Source organism: Schistocerca americana, chromosome 7, assembly GCF_021461395.2.
Source record: "Schistocerca americana isolate TAMUIC-IGC-003095 chromosome 7, iqSchAmer2.1, whole genome shotgun sequence".
NCBI classification, from domain to species: Eukaryota; Metazoa; Arthropoda; class Insecta; order Orthoptera; family Acrididae; genus Schistocerca; species Schistocerca americana.
In genome coordinates, this window is record NC_060125.1 from 460682926 (window position 1) to 460708876 (window position 25951).

Below are 25951 nucleotides of genomic sequence, written 5' to 3' on the forward strand. Positions count from 1 at the left end.
AAATCATGAGACCTTGCAAGCTAAAATTGACTCAGTTGCATCTACCGATTCGGTTACGCAACTTACAAAAACTCAGGAAAACTTAAAGGACACAGTAGAAAGACACATGGAGGAAATTAGTTCATTATCAGAGAAAGTAGTTGAACTTTCGGATCAGCTAAATAATTTATCTACGAAGGTAGATGATAATCTGAATGACACAAAACCGGTAGTCTTTAATAACACAGAAGAGAGCGAACAAATTAGGAAACTGAAACAAAATCTGAATCAAATTGATACGCAACACCAAAGAGAAATCCGGGAAGTACAAGATCAGCTAACACAGGTAATACAAGAATTACATATTTCAGAGGACACTCGCGCCCCAATAAGGGAAGAGGGACATAGAAATACGGAACAGCCACAAAATAATAACATAGGGCATTTCGGAAGTTATGAAAGAAATTGGCAATGTGCACCGAATTTTGACTTGGAACCGCCGAAGCGACGTAACAATGACCGACATGCGACTCGCCGACATGATGATTTTGACTATAAGCTGTTCATTACTACACGTAAATTCAAAACGTTTAAGAATTCTGCCAACGACATTCATCCACAAGCGTGGCTCCATCAATTCTCTCATTGTTTTCCTCCCAACTGGTCATTGGAGCACAGGTTAGAATTTATGTGTGACTACTTGGAGAATGAACCAGCTGTAGGAATGCGATCGGTCATTCACGATTGCCACAGTGAAGGAGAGTTTTACCATGCCTTCCTCTCAGCATATTGGTCTCAAGCCACACAAGACCGAATAAAACATAGCATCATAATGATGAAACATTTCGAACAATCTGAATTTTCCAGTCTTGTCAAATATTTTGAAGACATGTTACATAAGAATCAGTATCTTTCAAACCCATACAGCCCTTCAGAACTCATCCGCATTTGCTTAATGAAATTACCTGAACATTTACGACACATTATTTTGGCAGGACGTTGCAAAGATGACATTGAAGCTTTTCAGGGACTGTTACAAGAACTGGAAATTGACACAGACAGTCACGGGATGCGAAAACAGGAAAACAATCACTACAGGTCACTTCCGTCACAATTCCGTGACGACAGAAACAATAACTGGCCACGACAAGCCTATTCTTACAACGCAAATCGTGACCAAAACAGACACCACCCATATGACAACCATTGGCAGAGTAATAGTTACAGAGAAAGATCACATTTCCGTAGTAATGAATATGACAGAGATAACCATAGAAACAGACAATATGGTAATCAGAACTATTATTATCAAGGGAGACAGAACAATTTCAGACGCAACAGTTCAGCGCGCAGTTACGATTCAGGGAGAAATTCTCCACCACGTGACCGACACGAAAGAAACTGTGTAAACTACCGACAAAACGACAGACCTGAATTCCATCGCCGGCCGGTGTGGCCATGCGGTTAACGGCGCTTCAGTCTGGAACCGCGTGACCGCTACGGTCGCAGGTTCGAATCCTGCCTCGGGCATGGATGTGTGTGATGTCCTTAGGTTAGTTAGGTTTAAGTAGTTCTAAGTTCTAGGGGACTTATGACCACAGATGTTGAGTCCCATAGTGCTCAGAGCCATTTGAACCATTTTGAATTCCATCAGAACTGGCGAGTTTTAAACAGAGCTGGGCCCTCTCGGCAAGGCGAATTTGTGGAAGTTAGGCCTCCTAATCCCAGTAACGACGCGCGGCAACAAAGAGACAGACAATGACTCGCACAGCAGGCAGCTGCGTGCGGCCGCTGGCTCAGGGAAAAATAACAAAGACGCTAGCCTTGAGAAAAAATTTAGCATTCTTTACCGATGTAAACAACATGATAATTGCTTTGAAGTTGAAAGTCTGCGTACTAGGAAGAGTAAAGGATTGCACCACACTTCACATGTAAAACCGCTTACTGAGAGATAATCTGCTTTTTAACTTTGTCTTTGCCATAAAACTTTTCACTTCACATTACTAGTATGCTTTGTCAGACTTAAGAAACTGTTAACATGCAACAATGTTTGAAGTTAAATATCCAGTCTAGAACCTAGGGAACATTTTTAAACAGAAATTACGAATGCATTGTTATAGTGAACAGACGACACAGTGTCGTATTTGTACATTCTTGCTTGTGAGTGCACGATTACGTAACGACTATCAGGCTTACATACTTAGGACACATACTGGTACTGCTAATGAGATTTTAATGCAACATTTTGGTTTACTTGAAAATACATTCTGGGTTTAATGTACTTTCTGTGAGATACCAGACGACACAGTGGTTAGTTTAAGTGACAACTACACGGTTTTATCACGACGCTTCTAATGACTGACAATTTACAATGTTGCTTTTGTAGTGTTTCTGTTTTATTTCTGCACAGTTTTTCTGTTTTATTCTGGAAAGTAAAACAGGTTTTAGTAGTAACTTTTGTAGTATAGCTACAATGAGACTGCCTTTTCCGTAGCACAACAATACGTTACTGTACAGTACTTTCTTCATCACGGCAATTAGCGTAATAACTAAGACATTTATACGCAAAGCATTTCACTTTTGTGTATTATGAGGTAAGTACATTGACTTCTGCAGAACTTAGCTTTCGGAGGACGATAACTACGACACTTCCACAGAGATTATGTTGCAACAAGACGCACATTTAGCGCTACAGTACACGTATTTGAGTGATTAATTTTGTACTTAAAACATTTATTTTTAAAGATTTTTTGAATTACAAAGAAAGTTTTCCGTGATACATTTCATTCCATTGCTGTAATCTGTAACACCTGAGGGTATAATTACATTAATCCTCAGGGGGGTACACGCTTACTTTGTGTACCATGTGTGTGGCAACCACAAGGAACCCTAGCTAATATGGTATTTGCTTATACAACTTTACACATCGGTACCATATTTCTCTAACACATAAATTACACAGCTATCTGATCATTTAACTGAGAGATAAACATGTTTTTACTACATCAGTGACACATGTTTTCGCAATACACAGTTGGGTAACTTCAGACTTATGAAACTGTATTTTGTCGGTACTTTGTAAACTGTTCATATTTTTTCGGAATCATTGTGATACTATGAGAGCTTTGAATGATGTATTTAGTATGGATTCATGATTTTTAAAGTACGTTTGAGGCAGATGACACTTTTGACATGAGCAGAGAATTTTTTTAATTATTGGAGAAAGCTACGACGATTTTGAGATTTGACTGAGGTGTTATGATGTTATTTTTACGACGACGATGTGTATTATGCTGCTGAGGTATGTTTATGATTAATAGGCTGAGGCTATATGAGTTATTTGATTATGCTTCATATTTATAATGACGAAATATTGACGAGTGTCGATGGATACGTATATGTGTAATAAGGTAAGGAGTAATGAATAGTGGGTAGGGACTCATGACTTGTGAAAAAGGATGTTGAAAACCAAGAATCGTACTTTAAGAGTTATGAAATGTGTGTAAATGCGTGAATGTATCACAATGCTGGCGAAAATTTTTTGGACAACGTTATATTCATAGGATTTTCTTTCTACAGATTTGCAACGCTAATTCTTGACCTGTGAAATATTTTTATGTGAGACTGTCACTGTAGCGGAAACTGGTGTCGTAAATATTTCCGTAAGAAAGTTAAGTGACCACCTGCACGTAATGCGTCGTGGGCACGCAGCTGTGTCAAACACCTGGAGAACTAGCCATTAGGGTGTGCCTTTCCGGAAGCACAGGTAAAAAAAAAAAGAGAAAAAAGGCAGGCCTTTATCCTCGCCATTGGCATTCCTTTAGAGAAAATATTGCAAATGCGACACCCTCATTACTTCCATTAACCTTGCTATTGACATTCCTTTGTAGAAAGCATCGCAAATATTACACGCTCATTACCTGAAAGCATATGATTACTCGTACTTTGTACTAATTACTGCAATGCTTATGAATTGATGGGAAATATTCGTACATCTGCACACCTGATTATGACAAGTGTCTTTCTATGAGAGTTGAGAGCTACTGACTTACGAAATGCCACATGACTATTGAATGATATTTTTATGCTTTGCTTTTCGTAGTTGCTTATTTCACTTGATATCTGGTTTCCAGCTGTGTTGCAGCATTGCTTTTATAAAATAAAATGCATTTGCTAATGTGAACACTTTCTGTCAACAGATCTATTAAATAATTATTTTATGATCCACATTCTTTAAAAAAGGAGCACTTGGAAAGGAAAGAACAATAAGAAGGAACTAGTAGCAGTAACACATAATTTTCTTTTCAAGTACATGGTAATATTTCTTTTACAATAAGTTGTTGTGGTGCACCACTTTAATTACATAGATATTAAGATGTGAATATACATTTCCCTTATCTGCATTGTTATTTTTAGTGTAATATTTTTTTCTGCTTGAGCTATGTCATGTTTTGATATAAGTTATTACATTTGCTGCTGCCAGCTTTGCCAATCTGTATTTTTTGTCATTGCTGCTTGTGTTAATTGTTTTGTGCTGCTGCATTGCCTCGTCCCTTAGTTTAGCATCTGAGCTCAGTAGATTTAAGTTAGCTTAAGATGGGGTAGGCTATATGAGAGAACGAGATGTGATGAATTGGAAGAAATGCATTGAGAAGCTATAAGAAAATGGTTTGACCAAAAAAAAAAGTATTTTGAAAGAGGATATGAGCAAAAAAGTAGGGTTTAGGGACAACAGGTTTACGTAGGATTTTCTTGGAAATAAATAATGAGGTAAGAAATATGTGAACATATAAATACAGAAAGCATGCTTTGATAGGATTTTTTTGGTGGAAACAAATTTTGAAATAAGACGAAAGATCTATGGAATGAAGTTTTAGGTTGGACTACAGTACCAAATGTTACACTGAAAACAAACCCTGCCCTTTCCCTTTTGTGTTATCCCACTATATGTTTGTGTACCCTTGGGTATTTGTTTTCTTCCTGGTTCTGTGTACTGTTTCATAGAACTTTTTTCTCTTCTAATACTAAGTTACATTCACTATGATGAGGAATACTGTTATCCTCAAATACAATTGGCATTAATAATGTGTTATTTACTTTGTAAAGATGTTTAGATATTATTTATTCTGTTTTGTGTTAATGCTCATGTGTGAAGTTGATGTTTCGAAAGTTATTCGATCTTTTATGTATTTACTCATGTCATAATTCCTGTAACACTGATGTATATGTCTATTTCTATTCTTTTGTAAAGCCTGTACTACAAATGTTATCTGTATTATTATGTTCTTTAATGATGTATTTTGTACCTTTGTTATTGTATTTTTATGTTACCAAATTGTAATTGTTACCAGTTCTTCAAATTAAGTAACATTTCACTGCACACGTTTCTGTTGGTCATAGTACATGGACAATATGTGAGAAGTAGGGACTGATAGTGTTTGCACGTGTGTTAATAATTTAGCAAGGGACTGGATAACAGCATTGCTGGTTCTAAGGACAATTCCAAAAACTTTGTGAGTGCACAAGTGGTGGTTTATGGACTTGCTATATTCTCCGCAAGACTCTTCGATGGTGAATGTGCACCTGCACAATCGCAACAGATGGCTGCTGGCCATCTCTACAAGGACTACAGTGGGTCTGCACCACTGGTGGCCCACCAATACCATTATCTCTACAAGGACTACAGTGGGTCTGCACCTCTGGTGGCCCACCATTACCATTATTTCTACAAGGACTGCAGTGGGTCTGCACCTCTGGTGGCCCACCAATACCGTAATTTCTACCAGGACTACAGTGGGTCTGCTCTGTGATGAATTACCTACCTACCAATATTCATCAAAACTTCGACTGACTCTGCAGTGGGTTTGCTCTGTTGTGACCCAATACTTGTCTGCATGTCGAGAGTCAGCACTGTCTTTCCGTTGGAAGGACAACACTACTTCTTCAAGACTGCATGGAAATCCACTACTTCCGTGTGCATTTTTTCTACTGCTCAGACTTTGAGAAAAACACTATATTTTACCGTAATGAATGATCAGGACTGTCTTTATGGACTGTGACAAAATTTTAGCTTTTGACCAACGTTGTATCAATAAGTGTGTGCATTTGATATCTTTGTTATTGTAATTATGAAAAATTTTTTCAAATCTGTATTGGGCACTGCCCAAACCAATTTGTAAAATTTTTTGTGGGAAGCATGGGGGCTATGTAAGTAGGCTGTTTATGTTTTCTCTATGTAAGTAGGCTGTTTATGTTTTCTCTATGTAAGTAGGCTGTTTATGTTTTCTCTATGTAAGTAGGCTGTTTATGTTTTCTCTATGTAAGTAGGCTGTTTAGGTTTTTTTATTGGTAATGCCACCTCTGTATGAAAATCACTGGCTGTGCTGTGTGCAGTCTGTGGCTGCTTTGCATTGTTGTAATACTCGCCATTGTAGTGTTAGGCAGCTGGCTGTGAACAGCGCATAGCGTTGCGCAGTTGGAGGTGAGCCGCCAGCAGTGGTGGATGTGGGGAGAGAGATGGCGGAGTTTTGAAATTTGTCATCAACTGCTATATTTATATATGATGATATCAAGGTAAATACATTGTTTGTTCTCTATTAATATCTTTCATTTGCTAACTATCCCTATCAGTAGTTAGTGCCTTCCATAGTTTGAATCTTTTATTTAGCTGGCAGTAGTGGCGCTCGCTGTATTGCAGTAGTTTGAGCAGCGAAGATTTTTGTGAGGTAAGTGATTGGTGAAAGGTATAGTTTAATGTTAGTCAGGGCCATTCTTTTGTAGGGATTTTTGAAAGTCAGATTGCGTTGCGCTAAAAAAAAAAAAAAAAAAAAAAAATATTGTGTGTCAGGTAAAGGACAGTCTTGTATAATTGTTCAAAGGGGACGTCTCAGCAGTAATGGCAGATTCTAGTGAAATGGCAGTCAAAAAGATAGAATCCTTAAAAGAGTGTGCAGGAAAAGTTGGCCTACAAATATCTTTTGAGAAAACGGTGTTTACAACAACAAATCTAGAAATTTCTAAGTTACAAACCAAATATGGAGAAATTAAGAGGGTACCATACTTTAAATATTTAGGAGAGATAATTTCTGAAAATTACTCACAACAAGAAAGAATATTAAAAGCTCGTAGGGGTCTAGGGCTGGTCCAAAACATTTACAATAAAAAATGTCTATCTGTAAATACAAAAATTAAACATTATAAGTCGGTAATTAAACCAATAATGCTATATGCCAGCGAAACCTTGACACTTAAAAGGAAAACAGATATGGAAAACCTGAAGAATGAGGAAAGGAAAATCATTAGGAAAATTCTGGGACCAAGTTGGACCAAAAAGGGGTATAGATTACAGAAAAATTCTAAAATTGAAGAATATTCTAACATAGAGATACACATGAGGAAGAGGCGTCTAAAATTCTATGGCCACATAATGAGACTTCCTGATCACAGACTTACAAAAAAAATAGTAAGATACATAGCATCCCTTGTTAATGGAGGAGAATGGATCAAAAATGTAAAGAAAGATCTGGAATTAGCCAACATTACTACTGAAGACATGAACAAGAGAAACATTTTCAAACGTAAAGTTGACAAATGGGAGGTCAAACCAGAGACAAAAGCGCCGAGAACTGGAACAAAATGGAGCGAAGAAAGAAAAGCTAAATTCTCGCAAAGAATGAAGACCTGGTGGGCAAACAAGAAGAATAAGAAGCCCCAGAAGTGAACCATCTTTACTTAGCGTCTTCCATGTTGGGAGGTTTACGACTAATAATATATATATATATATATATATATATATATATATATATATATATATATATATATATGATTAGTATTTGCTGCTTGCCTTCTAGTAAATCATCTGCAATTAATAAGCGTTTATCGATGTTATGTAATTTCTTAAATTCTAGGCCTAATGTGATAGTATTTGGTTTCTCCTATAGCACTACTGTTATTATATTATATTGTTTTATATACAAATGTTTGGTGTTTTACTCTTTGAACAGCTTTTTTTATGTTACAATACCATTTTTCGAAAAGTTTGTTGAAACGTATGCTGCTTATGATTAGGCTTTGCGAAATGTTGGTTGGGGAAGGGGAGCCAACTATGTATGCGTGTACTTTTCTTTCGTTGATCTTGCGTTTTCGTGATTCTGCATGATGTTGTAGTGGAACTTCCTAACATATCCAAACCGTTTGTGTAAAGTTCACTTGTCCTGATAACTTATTTGAGTGTGAAGTTCACTTGTTCTGATAACTTATTCTGAGTGGATTGGGTGGGAATTTTAAATTTCTTAGTGACATTAGGTTTTCAGTGTGTGTGTCTGTTTATCTCTCTCTCTCTGTCTCTCGCTTTCTGTCTGTCATTGTGTGTGTGTGTGTGTGTGTGTGTGTTCAAACGTATGAATAATGTTTCTTGGTCTTCTGACAATTTCTTCACATCTGTGAATGGGCTTTCAATTCATGGTGCCGTGTGTTATTCATCAATTCTATTCATTCACTATGGATTTTTATATATTGACATTTTCTTCATTCTACGATTCTGTGGAAGGCTACTGCTGTATTTAAGAATTTAGAGGTCTATCTTTATATCTGCTAGCCTGTTTTTCTGGTCGTTGAGATGATTTGCAAATGTGGAATGATTGCTGCTACTCCTTAAGTGCCCTTCTGTGTTAAGTGTATCTGGTGTTGAAGTTTGTACTTGTTTGTCCAAGAGAAACAGAGCTGCAGCCATGAGACTTGAATCTGTACAGCCAGTATGTGTTGTGTTTGCCTGCACTAGTGTTAGTTGCTCTCAGGTCCCTTTCTGTAATGTTGTCTACTATGTGGGCAATTTTCAGTTCTTGCATGTTCCAAAACATAAATTAAAACAACTAAAACAGAACAACCTCAAGGACCCACATTAAAGAGCCTACCAAAGACCCATAAACAGGATACACCAATATGACCACTCATAGATTACAGAACTGTATGTACATACCAACTAGCCACAGAAATGCACACATGCTTTCAGAAACAGTATATTATACACAAATAACAGAATTATAAGCACATTGAAGAGGTTATAAGAAAGCTCAAACACATCAACATAGTACAAGAGTCAAACTCACATCATCTTACATCACCTCCCTGTACACTTCTATCACCACCACAGAAACCACCATCGAAGAGAAATTAGAGCAACGAAAGTACATTCCCAAAGCCACATATAAGAAACAACAAAGGTTCCCAAATTAATCGCAGAACAAAACTATTTCACATTTGTTAACCACATCTGCTCACAACATGAAGGACTTCCCATGGGACCACTAATCAGTTGACTCGTAGCCAACACCTTCCTATGCCACACTGAAAACAAAATACTTGAACGCATAGTGAAATCCAAACAACACGGAATAATACAGTAATGCCAGTATGTAGACGACGTCATATGTCTTCCAGACGAAACACCTAACTACACCCAACAACTCCACAATGACATAAACACAGCTCACCCACAGATAGAATGTACCTCGGAATCAGAAAAGGACAAAAGGACAAATTTCTTAGACATTACCATGCACAGAAACAATGAAAGGATGTATACATCCCAAAACAACCGGAAAATACGAGAATCATTTCATACGAGAAAAGCCTGAGAATTTTTTATAAATCTGGAAATTTCTCATTATTTTCGTTTTCAGTTAATTTTTTTGTAATTGTGACTGGTAAGACCAATACTCTAAGTAATAATTTTACTTTAGCCCTCTACTGCAGAATTGTATTGCAGCAATAAAGCATAAACGAGAGAATAAACTGAAACAAAACGTTACTTGCAAAGAAAATGCTGCACGAAACCCTGCGCGCACGCACAAGCGTCTGCCGAGAGCAGAATGCATCAAAAGCTTTAGGAGGAAGAATACGCAATACTTAGTGCCAACAAACTGCTTTCGATGAGCGTGACGTCTCGACTGTTTACATCTGTAACCGGTCGCGGGAATATATTGCGGATGGCGGTTTGAGAAGTGTTACTTTCAAAGTAAATTTCCTTTTATGCAAGATGAATTATGTTGCATGTGAGAATGTGCGATGAAGGACTTAGATCACAGAGCGTATGAGTCTCATTCAAAACTTAACACTTTGAGGACCAGCCACTTAAAAAAATTTCATGTCCAGAAGACCAGCCGCTTAAGCCGTTATTGAAACTTTAGTGGCACATTAGTGTTTGATGTTGTAGGGTAACAGACGCTGAAAGAGACCAAGCTTCAAAGTTAGTTTCATACTTACTTTAGTTCTTTCACGAATTACAATTTATACATTAACCATGTCAAGAAGTATATTAACGATGTCAGGAAGTATAATTATCTTTTAAAAAAAGTGCGAGGTGAGTTCTTTGCAGTTTCACATATAAATGGCTTTTCTATTGAGAAGTCGAAGTCCTTGACAGAACATACCTGTTGTTCAGTTGAAGAAATTAAAATTACTAAGAGATGAAAAGGTATAAACTTCTGAGATGTACGAAGCTTCATTCTGTTTCATTGTTGATAGCATGACTCTATAGGTAAAACAGCTCCATAAGAAAATAGCTCAGAAAGTATGCCGGCAGTCCACTTCAGAATCAGCCTGGCTAGTCATTGTATATGTATGCTAATAAGGAAGCTTGTCCCATCTCGCAACACCGAAAAGTAACTCCTGGCTACAAGCTAAAGTAGTAAAGGCAGTCATATCTTAACTCTTTATTACAGCTTCAATCTCCCAAAAAGATAGGAAAATATGAACAAGATTTGATCAGTTTAATGAATTCACAATCGTTATTAAAGACAGAATATGAAACTGTTATATCCAACAGGCACCGCTTTGATTTCCAATAATCACAAGAAACCGCCGAGCAGCGACGAAGAAAATTTGGTCTTTTTTTTCAGAAATGTGTTTTTACAATTAATTGTCAAGGTAATTACAGTACTGTTACAGAAGTTTGAAAGAGAACCGCTCCAACCAGCAAGGTGGCACAAACGTCTGCCCTGACTAGATGGAGTTTTAATGGCTCAGTTTCGTAACTTTTTTAATATCCGTTTCTTTTCCACTGACGGTGTTAAATGTAACCGAACTTTCTTAAGTCTGATTATTCGTTTATTCATGATTACATTTAGCTGCCCCATTCCAGAAGCTTGTGACTAATGGACATAGCTCTACAATGCTGTCTTTTATCTCGCTGGCAGAAAGTAATAAAAAGCGCTGCGATACTTCACACTGCTCTCACACAATCAGTGCTGTATGTACCTTCCAGCCCTGTGATAAGGAAATTCTCTCTTTAAGAATTTTCTGTTTAATAAAATGTCCACTTCGGGTGATATTCCAGTGTCTGTGTTATTCACAACTACGATGTGTAAAATTCCTGATCTAGAAAGGCACTGCAATATCGTAGTTTTTTCAGCAACCGGGCAAGAGACTTCCAGGTAAAATATCTTCTTGTACGTTATTGGTATACGAGTACAGATGTAGACCACATGTTTCACGACATATGGAAGTTTGGATCTAACCGTGAGTCGCTATCGGACAGCCGAATGGACGCCGGCACGGTATCTCAGCGTCTTCGGTTTGGAGGTTAGCTGCCTTCTGTAACAAAATACTGAGTGAACCGGTAAACGGTGAACTTGAACAGAAGTCACGGGACGTCCGCCCCGAACAAATGCAACGAAAAATAACTGAAAAAAATGCTAAAGCCACCACCCGCGAGCAACTGGAATCCGATTTAGAGTCACTGTCCGCCATAAATTTTCGTTTCGTCATTTCGTTATACAGCTGATGGTTGTCCATACTCGCAACAGAGAATACATTTAATAGATAACTATTATTATTGTATTTCCGAGGCATCCTTTTTTATTATCAGGTCTAGTGAAGGACGACGGAGTTATTCTATTAGGTTTAGTTACGCTAATGCAAAATTGCATTCTCCTCCATGTTCACACTAGCGGAATCGGATCAGGCAATCTGTCAACACGTCAGCAAATGTTGAATGACTGCTGTTACTCTAAGTGTTCTTTTGTGTTCCGTGTATATAATGTTGAAATTTCTGCTTGTTTGTCCAATATAAATTGCGTTACAGTCTTGATACATTGCGTTACAGTCCTGACACATGAGTTTCTAGATCCCATATGTGTTGTGTTTGTCTGTGTTGGTATTATTACCGTCAGCTTCTATTGCATAGAGTGGTCTGTTCTGTACGTATTCTTCAGTCCTTATTTTTGAATATGTTGTCTATAATGTGAGGCATTTGTTGTTCTAGGTTAGTGTGTGTTATTTATTATTTGTTGTGCTTGGTCCCTTTTTCAGAAGAGTTTTGTGTGTGTGTGTGTGTGTGTGTGTGTGTGTGTGTGTGTGTGGTTGTTCGGTGTGTTTATGTTCCATGAGCCCGTAGTTGTGCATTGTCGTTGATCTCTTTGCTCTGTGAGTTGGTTGCATTTTAAATTTTTGTTTTAATTTTTTGGTTTTGTTTGTCTGTTTGTCTATCATGTGGGTTTTCGTATCATTTTTCAACTGCTGTTTGTTTGATTATTTGTAGCTCATCTTCCTAGTTGCCCTTTTTAAGGGGAATTTAGTCCAGTCTGTGTCAGAAGCAAGCTTCCTAGTAGGTAATGGGGTGGTTTGATTGTTGATTTGTCATTGTACTGCTGCTTTTGGGTTTTCTAAATATGGAAGAATGGTGTTGATTATTCAGGTTGTGTATGTAGACAACGGAAAAAATTCCCGAATTTTTCCACGATTTCAAAGTTAAAAAGACACATTTACCCGTGTGTAAAATACGCTATACCCCGAGTGAAATTACTGTTTTCTGTGTTAAGTGACAATATACTTTCCATCAGAGCTGTAAAACTTATGATCCGTGCGAATGGTAAGCTTTTCACACACAGACGTAGAACTAACCGGCACTTTAGGAAACGAAACCCAGCAAAAACCACTAGTTTTGAAAATATCTTTGACGCGCGACAACATGTGCACGGCATAATTTTGTATTGTGAAAGTATAAATACAGATTTCTCCAAATACAGCACCGTAGCTTACGAAGCACTGAAATCGAGATTGGACTTCGCAATGCGCTTTTCTCAGCCAGTCATAGCTCGTGCCACGTCATCTCACCAGCTAATGGCAGCCAATATTCTGATCTTAGGACATTTGGCGCAGGCTGCCAATAGCAACATCACTATTAAGCAGCGCGAACACACAAATATCAAATTTTAATGGTTTAAATTATTTTACATACAGCACAGCTACAAGAAAACTAAGCTTTCACATGTAACATTGGCAGGCAAAATTTTTTTGCTGTTTTCTTCCGAAGGTTTAGTTAGGCAGAATCCTAAAGGCAAAGCTTAAATAGCAGTAGCTGATTATTTCTGACAACTACGTTTATAAATCTCACTGCTGTGGACCTCATCTTTCGTGGGTTACCACAATTTTCCGCCATTTGACAATTTAAGTCACCGTTTTCTCCCCTGCTTTTATTGTTTCTTATCTTCTTCTTACGTTTTAAAAAGTCTGCAGCCTAATAAGCTGCCGTCAGCCCACCTCCTTCGGGAGGAATCGAAATAAAAAAAATAATTAAAAAAACCTCTGCCAGCGAGTCTAATCTTTGCGTGAATCTCCACACATCGCTTCAACAACAGACAGCGTGTTTCATTAATAGTGGACGTCTCGGATTCGTTTGGTTGTCTCTGGCACTCCTTTGCTTCTTGCGTGTTGTCGTCGTAAGGTCTCTCTCCATCGTCCGTCGTTGGTTCGTGTCCGTCCTTTCCGTTCGTTCGTTTGTTCGCGAGCCGCTCTACTCTTGGTCCCGCCACGCTTTCTCGCGGTCGCGGTCACAACAGGTCACAAGACTGTGAGTACGACGTAGGCCTGGTGAGCACTGGCTTGTAAAGCGCATTCCTCTAAGACATACTGGCCCTACCACAGGCCTTATAGTCTGGACTGCGATAAGCTACAGTTCAAGTTCACCTTTGATGTTTCTGGAGGGAACGCTAAGAAGCCTCCGGCACGTGCAGAATTTTGTTTGATCCATTCCTTTACCATTCTTGTAAAAGGAAGATGACGTGTTCTTCCAACAGGATGTTGGTCGCGCACACAGTGCCCATGAAAATAAATTTGCTCTTCATGACGTTCGGTAACTTTCCTGTCCAAAACGATCTCCGGACTTATCTTCAGCCGAACACGTGTGCGACTCGTCATCCAACAATTCTTACAGAACTACGTGAACAGGTCGAGGGGGCCTGGCAAAACGTGTCCCCGGAAAGTATTCTCTATATGTACAATCGACTAGATTCCAGAGTCAGCGCCTGCACTGCCGCCTGTGGAGACTACACCACACACAAATACGTGTGCTTCAGCATGGGTCGGTACCTGGTTCCACAGAACGGCTTCTGCCAATGTTCTGTAAATTCGATCATTTCATGTACTCAAATGGTTCAAATGGCTCTGAGCACTATGGGACTAAACAGCTGTGGTCATCAGTCCCCTAGAACTTAGAACTACTTAAACCTAACTAACCTAAAGACATCACACACATCCATGCCAGAGGCAGGATTCGAACCTGCGACCGTAGCAGTCGCGCGGTTCCGGACTGCGCGCCTAGAACCGCGAGACCACCGCGGCCGGCTCATGTACTCGATATGCACTGTAGCAACATTAAATTTGCTGCTGAAAGAGTAACGCTTAACAAAAAATGTGTAAGAATTGATAGCGTGAGACGCCTGCACTTAAGAAATTTATTGCAGTGTTTTTGATGTAATCAATTTGCAGTCTCACCAAGATTTAACATGCACACTGCTTGGTAAAATTATGTAACTTGGCTGTTTCAGACATAAAAATGGCCTTACACCGTAAATATAACATTAAAAAATTCTCATAAAATAAACCGAACATAAAAATAAAAACACGAAAACGGAGAACTTCAGATTACACACGTAGGATGTTAAATCCAAAACTTTGAGAGCTCTGCGTAATAATTTACTAAAAATTTGATAGTATTAACTGAAAGGCGTCTCAATGCGTTAGAAACAAAGGACAGGCAGAAATTAACACCAATATCAGAATATAATATTAGAATAACATATATTCTAGTGTGCATGTACACATATGAAACACTTATTTCATCTAAGAGCAGTATTTTAAATTTTTTAACACACTGGCAGATGAACCTTAATAATTACAATGAAAAACACAACTGGAGCCAGACTGTATTGCGACGACACTGAAGCAGCTAATGAAGCTTGGCAAGTTAAATAAAAGGTAGCTAAAGTTCATCTTACACGATCATGCATACAAAAACACACAAGTCATTTCGCTGAGGCGACAGGAAAGCTGGAAGCGACTGTCTGAAACGGCTTATTACCGGATTAATTTACTTCAGTGCTCCAACGGCGGTACAATGAACGAAACTGATGAGAGTTATTTCCTTAGCCGCAGGTGGTTTCGGTTCGTCACCAGCCCGAAACTGCAAACGAAAGCGTGTACAGGTTGAGGCCTCTTCAGGTGCAGTTGATCGAGTATCTCTTCTGGAGTGGCACTGGTTTGAGCAGTGTAGTGCACTGCAAGGCTCGACGTGCAGCAGCGTAGATTGGCCAGTGGCAGGTCGAAGACTCAAAGCCATTACATGAGGAACGCGCACTCTGAGAGCAAAACTGCGCGCAGAGCTCCAAATAGTGAGCAGGCAGGACAAGTCGCCGAATCTAGCTGGACGCTATTACACTCGTTGCTAGGATAAAAGGAGCAGAGATAAGACTAAAAGGAGAACCTCTATCGATATGAGCCGATAAACGGTTCCAAAGGGTATACCGGAAATTCACAGAGAAAAACGGAGAATGATGAAAAATACCGATTTATATCAACGCGTTGACAGGAATTTCTTCTTTCAGTCAGCAGGTAACTTAGAGCGTTTTGTTATTGGCTGATACTTGACCCCACTGCCCTGAAGTGATTAAAATCTCTTTCACTATAAACGAGTTACAATCCTGATGTCGTGGCACGTTCCACAGCAATGGTTTTGAGATACTATTTTCAGGTAGACATACAGCATATTTTTTTCAGGCTGATATTCACGAACCATTGGTTTGCAATTCAGTTTCGTTATTAAGGACATGAGGCATATGACGCAGAGTCAAAGCCGAGACAAGGTCTTCATTATAGACTTACAAGTCTTTATTCATGTAAAACACTGAAAATCTTAAGGATTAAGCTCGTTATCAAGGCTCGGTCGATGTTACACTGCGTTAGCGATGTCTCTCTTGGGGCGTCCTGGTTTCGGGGGGGGGGGGGGGGGGGGGGATAGGGGCTTGTGACTTACTTTTTTCGGGTGTCCTCATTACTTGCAATACCACAATTTTCGCATGAGAGAGTAATCCATAAAGGAGTTATAGAAATGCTGTAATTTCCACCTACATCTCCATAAAATATTAGCCGTGGACAGTGGGTGGCAACTAGCTGATATTTTCTGCTCCACGTCGAATGTAAAGGCACTCATGCCATGCACGTACAGTATTACAGAGTAGCCACGTATAGAGGCATGCAGTTCAGGGTCCACACGGGATCAGTTGCTGGTAATGTAAATGACTGGTTGTGGTTTATGGATGGGAAAGGGCAGACGATATGAAAATCACAGTTTAAGCAGACGGTGTGACGATTTGGGAAGGCCGGCCGAAGTGGCTGTGCGGTTAAAGGCGCTGCAGTCTGGAACCTCAAGACCACTACGGTCGCAGGTTCGAATCCTGCCTCGGGCATGGACGTTTGTGATGTCCTTAGGTTAGTTAGGTTTAACTAGTTCTAAGTTCTAGGGGACTAATGACCTCAGCAGTTGACTCCCATAGTGCTCAGAGCCATTTTGATATGGGAAGACAATGAGCAGAAAATGGAAGCTATACTAAATACGTTGCACAGATTAATCGAAGAATCAGACGTGACAACATGCTTCCCAAAGAGAGAGGTAACGAAAATCCGAAAGATAAACGAATAATGAAGAATGTATCTTGTAATGGAAAAATTATTGAAGAAATAGATGCTTTTACGTATATAGAAAGTGTAACAGAACAGGAAACGTCAAGGAAGAAATTTCAGAGAAGTTAGAAAATTGCACAGAATTTTATTGTTGTGTACGAAACATATTTTCCACCAGTTTTGACCCATGGGTTAGACTACTGGAGGTGGACAAAGAATGATCTGGTTTGGACACAGCCTACAGATATTAGATTTCTACAAGGGGTGATTGGTAAGAACGGATGGGGTATTGTAAAAAATTAAAATACGGTACAGGCTTTAGGTCAGTCTCCTGAAAGAAACTCGGAAAGAAATGGGCTGAAATGGTTTGGCTACGTTAAAGAAATTTCACAAGATAGACTACCAAGAAGAGCTCTGAAACAGAATCCGGAACAAGACCAACTCGAAGCACACAAACAACATGGAGAGAGCAATGATTGACCATGTCAATCGGAGGAGACCTCAATGGAAGAAAATGGTGAACAATAGACTGCTGGAGAAAAGAAAAGATTGAAAGGAGAAATGATTCAGAAAAGGAACAGCGTGTGCAATGAGGAGCACTGTGTGTGCAGACGGACTTGTTTGACTAGCGGTAGAGTGTAATGGAAACATACAAAAGTATAACGACCAGAAATTTAAATAACGGTTCCTTACATCTCACGAAAACACATTTGAAACACTTTAATAACCGTATTTCTTGGCGGAAATTACCAGTATCCTGGAGCCCCATATGTATATTACCACAAGAAACCACACAGATAAAATAAGTCATACGCTCTTACCATCAATCACAGTTTACACACTGTATTCATGAATGTAACGAAAAGAAACGTTAATACTCGGTACAATAAAAAGTACCCCGCTGAGACAGTGGCGGAGACAGAAAAACCTCAAGGAGGGGGCGCTAGATATATCTTGAGCAACCTTTACTTTTATTGTAATAAAAATTAATCAAGTCACATGCAAAGTTTAAGAAAGTTATATTTAAACTGATTGTACACATATACAAGACAGTGCCATATTGTGATATAAAGAAGTTACAGTTGTGGATCTCTTCCTTAAATGACGAATTCTATGCGCCTATTCTTCCTGACAAATTGGTTAATTAAACCGTCATTAGGCAAATCAGTGCCAGGGTGAGAGTCCAACAGAGCTGAGCCATTAAGTCGATCCTCCTTCATTGTCGACCTCAGCCATGTCTTTGTGCACCGCAATGTTGAAAAACTTCTTTCTACTCTAGCAACATATGCAGGTACATAAGCAAATACTTTGTACAGCGTGTGCAAAGTAGGATAGTCAGATCTAGGACAGACAACTTTTGCATAACAGAATAACGATCATTAAGGGCGTTTATGCTCGTTTGTTTGTATTGAAGAATCTTTCCCACTGGTCTCATTTTAATAACAAAGAGTGACTCTTCTTTAACGAACGGTAGTTCAGTTAAGCACTGATTCAATTTATGTGCCAGATCATTACCGTCATGTTTCAGTAGATGTGAGGGCAATAGTACGTTGACTTTTAAATGATAAGTATTTCCTTCAGCAAAACGTTCTCTCATGTCAGTCGTGACACGGCACACTGTTGGAATAAAAATACACTACTGGCCATTAAAATTGCTACACAACGAAAATGACGTGCTACGGACGCGAAATTTAACCGACAGGAAGAAGATGCTGCGTTATGCAAATGATTAGCTTTTTAGAGCATTCACACACGGCTGGCGCAGGTTACGACACCTACAACGTACTGACATGAGGAAAGTTTCCAACCGATTTCTCATACACAAACAGCAGTTGACCGACGTTGCCTGGTGAAACGTTGTTGTGATGCCTCGTGTAAGGAGGAGAAATGCGTACCATCACGTTTCCGACTTTGATAAAGGTCCGATTGTAGCCTATCGCGATTGCGGTTTATCGCATCGCAACATTTCTTCTCGCGTTGCTCGAGATCCAATGACTGTTAGCAGAATATGGAATCGGTGGGTTCAGGAGGGTAATAGGGAACACCGTGCTGTATCCCAACGGCCTCGTATCACTAGCAGTCGAAATGACATTCATCTTATCCGCATCGCTGTAACGGATCGTGCATCGACGTCTCGATCCCTGAGTCAATAGATGGTGACGTTTGCAAGACAACAACCATCTGCACGAACAGTTCGAAGACGTTTGCAGCAGCATGGACAATCAGCTCGGAGACCATGGCTGCGGTTACCCAGGATGCTGCGTCACGGGCAGGAGCGCCTGCGATGGTGTACTTAGCGACGAACATGGGTGCACGAATGGCATAACGTCATTTTTTCGGATGAATCCAGGTTCTGTTTACAGCATCACGATGGTCGCATCCGTGTTTGGCGACATCGCGGTGAACGCACAATGGAAGCGTGTATTCGTCATCCCCATACTGGCGTATCACCTGGCGTGATGGTATGGGGTGCCATTGCTTACACGTCTCCGACGTTACATTTCAGATGTGTTACGACCCGTGGCTCTACCCTTCATTCAATCCCAGGGAAACCCTACATTTCAGCAGGATAATGCACGACCGCATGTTGCAGGTGATGTACGGGCCTTTCTGGATACATAAAATCTTCCACTGCTGCCCTGGCCAGCACTTTCTCCAGATCTCTCACCAATTGAAAACGTCTGGTCAATGGTGGCCGATCAACTGACTCATCACAATATGCCTGTCACTACTCTTGATGAACTGTGGTATCGTGTTGAAGCTGCATGGGCAGCTGTATCTGCACACGCCATCCAAGCTCTGTTTGACTCAATGCCCAGGCATATCAAGGCCGTTATTACGGCCAGAGGTGGTTGTTCTGGGTACTGATTTCTCAGGATCTATGCGCCCAAATGGCGTGAAAATGTAATCACATGTCAGTTCTAGTATAATATATTTGTCCAATGAATACCCGTTTATCATCTGCATTTCTTCTTGGTGTAGCAATTTTAATGGCCATTAGTGTAGTTCTTTTGCAGTATGTCATAGTATCATCATTATGATCGCAGTTTTCCCTGTGTCTCTGCTGCGTGCCAGACGAGGAACACTCATCTCCACATGTAACTCCTCCATAACTGCCTTCGCTTCTTCAACAATACGAGCAAATTGACCAGCAGCATTAGCTCTCATGCCTTCATGCACCTTGAGCGTCGAATTTAATTTGGCTTTTGCCATCGCGACGCCCTATATAGAGGCTTGTAAGATCTTGCTGACTGGATGTGTTATGCTCATAATGTCACTCAGTGTAAAGACACCGATAATAAACTAGCAAATGCAGAGAGCTCCAAGCCGTTGTTCTACGCCTCCAACACTGTCTTTCTTTAAGAACTCTGGAAACAGTTCCGAGATCAACTGTGAATTGAATAACAGCATCATGTCTCCGAACCCATTTCGTTTGACAATGTGACTGCAGCGAGGGTTTTAGGTGACCCTTCAATGTTGCGAGCCGCTTATTAGACGCTGTAAAGAACGGTACTACCTCTTCAATGGTACTGTAGCCACAGCTCCTTCCAATTCTGACATCACAGCCTATATCGACACAATTCTCCAGTGACAGAGAAAGACTTTCCGTTCACATTAGAATCGTAGTACCTAATACTTCACCAGTAACGTTACGCTCTTAACTATCATGAGGTTCATCCACAATGTTTCAACCACAGTCATCGTCATTATGGATGTCAACGAAACCCACAAACCTTTTGTGTAATTTGCCGTCACCATCAACATATATTGCAGCTAAACTCAGTTGGGCGATGTGCGCTACGTCTGTAGCCTCATCGAAGATAATGCTGTAATAACGAGAATCTCTGATTTCCTCCAGTATTCTTGATAACATCACTGTTTCACAGCATGAATCAAGTTCGTTACACGTCTTCTTACTTATGATAGTGGCGTTCGCTTTAGTGGCCTCAAGGTAATGTTTTAGAGCCGGCCGCGGTGGCCGAGCGGTTCTATGCGCTCAGTCCGGAACCGCACGACTGCTACGGTCGCAGATTCGTATCCTGCCTGGATGGATGTGTGTGATGACCTTAGGTTAGTTAGGTTTAAGTAGTTCTAAGTTCTAGGGGACTGATGACCACAGATGTTAAGTCACATAGTGCTCAGAGCCAGTTCGCGGTTGTCTCGCGTCGCCAAAAATGTTTTGACGCTTCAAAGTGGTACTTGAGCTTAGAGTGGTCTCAAGGTCACCATCATTGCCAGTAAGTTTGGCAAACATTGTTAGTGGTTCAGTACAAGTTTCTGGCGATAATGGATTTCTTTCCTTCAACCATTTTATTATTCATAAAATTGAACATTTAGTGCAACGAAGTCCCTTTTTAACTTGTGAGAACACCAGCCATTGATAGCATTCAAAGTGATTATCGTACACTTGTCTGCATTCAACCCATCCCCTCCTGTTGTGCCCAGAAGTAGGAAAATTGTAATCTTTTTCAGGTTTACTTGGAGCTGTGAGGAGCTTGTGTTTTGTATCATCACTAACATTTCCTGACGCTAATATATCGAAATAATTGCCAATATCTGTGGAATAAATGGAATCAGTCGATAAACTTTCTCGAAGAATCACTTTGTTCGTACTGAAAAATTCAACACTAGTACACTTAACACTAAAACACATATCGTCACACTCCACGTATTTCTTATATCACTAAGCACAACAATGACTGAAGTCCGTGGTAATAGCCAATAATCGCAGTGATCCACCTTTCACTTCCAAGTTACCGCGACGAGTCTAGCTTTCGAACTGACTACCTGGCAGCGACTCTGCTTCCCTCGTATATGTGGCTTGGTTGTTTTGAGGACATCCGCTGCCAGAACGTTCGCTTTCAGACTTTTGTGGAGTGCAAACAAATACCCACTATGAAAGCGATAAGCCAATATGTACCTTACGACGTATAATAGAAGGGTGAGTTCCGAATTTTGGCGTCATACGGCAATTTATGTGTGTGGAGCTTTTATTGTCAATTCCGTTCCTTTCTGGTGCATTGGATGGATGGCCTATATAGCAACAATGCGTTTTTAGGTATCTTCTCGAGGGTCACTATTACCAGAGGTATATGAATCTGCAGTTTCTTGTACCTAGCTCATACTACGATTTAATGGGAAACTATATTTAAGTTATTAGTAAAAACATTGTTTCGAGTCTCGCAACAATATTTTTGCTGAGAAACTACTATGAATTACTATTACTAACACTTCACAAGCAACTGATCACTGCAGGCCGAAGTGGCCGTGCGGTTAAAGGCGCTGCAGTCTGGAACCGCAAGACCGCTACGGTCGCAGGTTCGAATCCTGCCTCGGGAATGGATGTTTGTGATGTCCTTAGGTTAGTTAGGTTTAACTAGTTCTAAGTTCTAGGGGACTAATGACCTCAGCAGTTGAGTCCCATAGTGCTCAGAGCCATTTGAACCAACTGATCACTCTCACTCTTGACTAATCTTCACATTTGCACTTTCTACAACTAGGTCTTTTTGCTTATCCATTCTTTAGCATTAATATTTCTGCTTCTGAATGTAAACTAGCTTCCTATTCGGCGAATAGTCCGCATTTATAACACTAAGTATCGAAGGTTCTCTGTACAAGAAAACAGTGGAATATTCGCGACTTTTCTCGAACAAATGCCAGGCAGAATAACGTATCGAGATCACTAGAATGGCAGCGACTTTTCTCGTGGGTATGTATTAGCTATCTGCGTGCCAGACAGAAAAGTATGAAGTACGACGGGGCGCGTGCTACGTAGGAAAGTACAACTACTCGATAACTCGATTCAGTCGAGCCGACAGACGAAATGAAATAACGAATAGCGTGCAGGCTGACAGGTGGGGGCGGCGATTGTGGCAACGGGCCCCGCAGAAGGGGGGAGCGGAGGGGGCGGCGCCCCGCGCGCGCTACATATGTGTCTGCCACTGCCCTGAATGCAATTTGCAATGATTCGATGAGTATTATAGTCGATCAAGAGAAATTATAGTGCATATACTCTATCTAAGATCCATTCATCTACTAAGGAGTTGTTTTGTGTAAATAAAGATTCGTTTTTGTAAGAAAATTAATAAATGTTTGTCGTAATTTTTATCTTCTATATGTATTATGAATTAAAGTTCCCTGCTGCGGTTTTTCTGTCTGACAAGGAGAAGGGACAGAATGATAGGAGTTCTGTTAAACACCGGGGACTTACTTCCATGGTACTAAAGGGAGCTGTAGGGGCAAAAATTTGTAGAGGAAGACAGAGATTGGAATACATCCAGCAGATATTTTAGGACGTATGTTGCAAGTGCTACTCCGAGTTGAAGACATTCGCATCGGACCTAAATTCGTGGCGGACCGCATCAAACCAGTCAGAACACTAATGACTCAAAAAAAAGTATTGGTTAGTCTCAGGAACGGCAACGGCCTTGCCGCAGTGGATACACCGGTTCTCGTTAGATCACCGAAGTTAAGCGCTGCCGGGCGTGGTCCGCACTTGGGTGGGTGACCATCCGGGCCACCATGCGCTGTTGCCATTTTTCGGGGTGCAGTCAGCCTCGTGATGGAAATTGAGGAGTTACTCGACCGAATAGCAGCAGCTCCGGTCAAAGAAAACCATCACAAAGACCGAGACAGCGGTGTGCTGACCACACGACCCTCCTTTCCGCATCCTCATCTGAGGATGACGCGGCGGTCGGATGGTCCTGATGGGTCACTTGTGTCCCGCAGACGAGTGATTTAATGTCAGGAACAACTGTAGGGATTTTTATGTAGTTGTCGATAAGCGACTGATTCACGAAGACGGCAGACAAGTCTCCCGGTTCTTACATGCTTAGCGCTACCTGTGGATAGCTAGATTAATACTATTTTTTTTCATACAAGACAGCTGATGTAACATTTCTGGCAAGAGCATATTAAATACCGCCATGAACCCAAACCCGGAACTGTACCTCTTGCGTTCAGTGCGGTGCCATTTTTCACCTTTTATTTATTGTAATTCTTGCCCGATAGAGTGCAACAATCAGATATAAAACCGATAATGCAATTTAAAAATTCTTTTGTACAATTACTTAAATTTACATTTAAAACAAGTGAACAATTTGTGACAATACTTTCGGACACAACACGACAGGGCAAGAGGAAAAACATGATGAATGCCAGTAATGCATATAGATATAACTCATCTCATACGGATGATATATACCACATCAGACACGAGACAGAAGAAGTGTATATGAAGGCTACCAGTGTTCGCACTTCCGGTGGCACGAATTAAGTTCTGGTTTGACTATGGGAAATTCATTTATTCCTTGTGAACCTGCACTGTCAATACGTGCTTCTTAATTCTGAATTGTCGCTGGTTTCCTGTTTCCTTCCATGCTTTCCATGTCCATAGACATAACTCGTTCTGCTGTGGTACTAGTACCTACAATTTTTCAACATAAATAAAGTTAAGTGCTATGAAAATCAGTACTTTAAACATAGCTGCGCTACAGCAATGGTTCCACGTAAATCAGACTAAGAACAGCCGACCAGTTGCAAAGGATAAAGTAATCTTACTTTATCCTTTGCAACTGGTCGGCTGTTCTTAGTCTGATTTGCTATGAAAATCGTTTTGATAAGTGGTAGTACGCAAAAAATTAAGAAAAATAAATAAGTAGATGCACTAAGTATGTCTTAGCCCGCCCAGCCAGCCGCGCGGTCTATCGCGCTGCTTCCCGAGCAGGAAGGCGTGCCGGTCCTCAAAACGAATACGCCCGGCGGATGCGTTTCGAGCTCCGGTGTGCCGGCCAGATTGTGGATGGTTTTTAGGCGGTTTCCCATCTGCCTCGGTGAATGCGGGCTGGTTCCCCTTGTTCAGCCTCAGTTACACTATGTCGGCGATTGCTGCGCAAGCACTGTCTCCACGTCCGTGTACGCCATAATTACTCTACCACCCAAACCTCTGCGGGTACACTCGTATCTGGGGTTACACTCGTCTGGTATGAGACGTTCTCGGGGGGTCAGGGGGGGGGGGGGACGTGATGGCACTGAGGCGAGGGGTTGTGACCGAGGGCTACGGTGGGGAGGAAGCCCCTCCGTCGTTTCTAGTTCCCTGGTTCAATACGCAATGCACAAGTCTGACTTCCTTATTTTTATTTTCTCCAATTTTTTCTTAACTATTTTCTTTCTTCTTCAGAAACCATATTTGCTGTTTCAACATTTATAATTAAGTAGTAGCTGCTAGTAGTGGTTTTGCTGAGTGTGTCTGTAGATGCAGATTAAGAAAGTACTGGACTTGAAAGTTCTGATTAGTGTTGACAACTATTCTATGGGTACATTTATTTTGTGATGTGGCTCGCTCTTGATACTGAGATTTTTAACAGTGATGTTACTGAAACAATATATTTTACCCTTCATTAAATTTACGCCAGAATGAACATTTTGTGATGAGCTAAAACTGTAACTCGGACTCTGATGTTCATGTTGGTCACAACGAAAATAATTTTTAAAGTGATATAGTAGAATTAACAGTGCCGCTTTTTTATTTTATCCTTAAACTTGAATAAATAATAATAAGTATGTGTATGAATATCCTACAACACTTAACGTTGGCCGGCCGGAGTGGCCGAGCGGTTCTAGGCGCTTCAGTCCGGAAGCGCGCTGCTGCTACGGTCGCAGGTTCGAATCCTGCCTCGGGCATGGATGTGTGTGATGTCCTTAGGTTAGTTAGGTTTAAGTAGTTCTAAGTTCTAGGAGACTGATGACCTCAGAAGTTAAGTCCCATAGTGCTCAGAGCCATTTGAACTATTTTGGAACTTAACGTTGGAACCAACTGAATTTTGTAGTGACCTTTGCGGTATGTTGAACACTGTGACAATCTATACAAATAGCAATAACGTTACAGTAAGGTGGAATAACATTGTGTAATAAATCCCTGTAAGAAGACAATACCATAATAATAATAATGTCGTGTGACGAGTGCCTCCCGGCGGGTAGACTGCTCGCCTGGCGCAAGTCTTTCGATTTGACGCCA

At 40.5% G+C, this 25951-nt stretch overlaps 1 pseudogene; it reads left to right on the top strand.

The window, feature by feature from the left end:
* The first annotated feature begins 23353 nt into the window (after positions 1–23353).
* Positions 23354–23471, top strand: LOC124623512 (annotated as a pseudogene).
* The last annotated feature ends 2480 nt before the right edge of the window (positions 23472–25951 follow it).